Source organism: Triticum dicoccoides, chromosome 5B (assembly GCF_002162155.2).
Source record: "Triticum dicoccoides isolate Atlit2015 ecotype Zavitan chromosome 5B, WEW_v2.0, whole genome shotgun sequence".
In the NCBI taxonomy this organism is placed as follows: Eukaryota; Viridiplantae; Streptophyta; class Magnoliopsida; order Poales; family Poaceae; genus Triticum; species Triticum dicoccoides.
In genome coordinates, this window is record NC_041389.1 from 550335124 (window position 1) to 550336792 (window position 1669).

General features: G+C 53.6%; 1 pseudogene; it reads right to left on the minus strand.

Annotated features, from left to right (window-relative positions):
- Positions 1-331: 331 nt before the first annotated feature.
- The window catches only part of LOC119310051, an 11939-nt pseudogene continuing 10601 nt past the window's right edge, over positions 332-1669 (minus strand).

Here is a 1669-nt window from a genome sequence, read left to right on the forward strand (position 1 = left end):
GTCTCCTAATTAAACAAGCATTCTCAAGTTTGTGAAAGAAATCTTAAGAACAGATAAATGTTCAAAGTAGCTACAAACAGTTTAAAGTTTATGAAAGTAATCTTAAGAACAGACAAATGTTCAAAACAGCAACAAGAAACCACCCAATGTACTGAATTTGTATACGATTACAAACAAACGCAATAGAACTTCTGAAACTGTTTGCCACTTGATGCCTACAGAACACACATATGATATGGTGCTCTAGAATCATCAGAATAAACGGCCGATTGAGGAGTTCAGAACCTGGGACGACGCCATGGCCTATCCACAACCCACCAAACCAATGCAGCTAGGATAAGCAAGCTTGGACTGTAGGTGGCCACGTGATTTGGTGTTGTGGCGCCTCTCCCGGAGCGGCGTACTCCTCATCGTCCGGCACGACAAAAGAGACGGGCTCGACGGCGTCCTTGTCCAGAACAATAACAGTGTTATCTCCGACCATCCAGCGGAAGAGAAGGCATAGGCCCTGGCGTTGCGGTCCCGATGGCGAAAGACCATGCACGTCACCCTGAAGTTTGAGAGGCTGATGCCCGCGTCCGCATCCGCATCCTCGCCGCCGAGGAGACAGCGCCCAACATGTTGCCGCTGTGGAACCACGCTGAGCGAGGGATTTCCTTGTAGTGCCGCACAAGGGGATCGCAGATGAGGAGCCGTGGCGCCCGCGACCTGTGGAAGAGGAGCAGGAGGTCGCCCCAGATATCAGCGAGCTCCCAGCGGCAATCGGCAAATTCCCCCAGCGGGAGGAAGTTGAGCGCCAGATTTCGATCGGCGATGGTGCCCGCCCACGGCAAATGGGAGGAGGAGGGGATGAAGACCGGGTTAAGGCTAGGTGGGCGCGGGGAGCCGTAGCCGTCCTCGACGCAGTAGTGGCCAATGGCGTGGTCGGGTACGCCGTGGAGAGATCCGAACTGGCGGAGGAAGCCACCACCGTCAACCGTGATTACGCGGCGCCAACACTTGCAGGTGCTTGCGGCACGGACGAGGTGGGCGGGCGAGGGGAAGCGCAGGAACACCAGCTCGAGAAGCTTGTCCAGGAGGACATCAATCTCGGCTGCCAGCGGGGATCCCCTCCGGGAATTCTTGCGGCGCCATGGCCTGGGGACCTGGATCTCGATCGGAAAAGGTTGGGCTAAGTAATGTGTGCGTAATGCTGGGTTTCCCTCATGTAGTGAGTCAATAGCGTGCTGGAACTCACTCGCCGGATAGCCTCAAAATAAGGGACTGTCCGAGAAGTCAATGGTTGATGCTTATCTTATGAAGACACGCCCAAGCAAGCAGCACCGAAATGGGATTGGAGCCGGATGCCTTTTATGGAAAAATAACATCGCCGTCACCATGGGAGGATGTTTGTTGCAACCCCAAAGAATTAGACGGTCGTCTAACTTTTTTTTAACTAAGTTAATTTTCTAAGCCGTTGGATCGAAATCCAACGGCTCTCCTTCATCTTCTTTCTCTAGCCCTAATCCCCATCCGAATTGGAGAAACTTCTTCCTGTTCCAACCGCTTCCTTTGACACGCTTCCCTAGGTCTCCTCCAGTTGTGACACTGCTCCTCGTTGTCGCTTGCCGCGACGTCCATGCCTCCGGCAAGGAAGCTAACTAATTCGAGCGGCGGTCAGAGCTAAAGC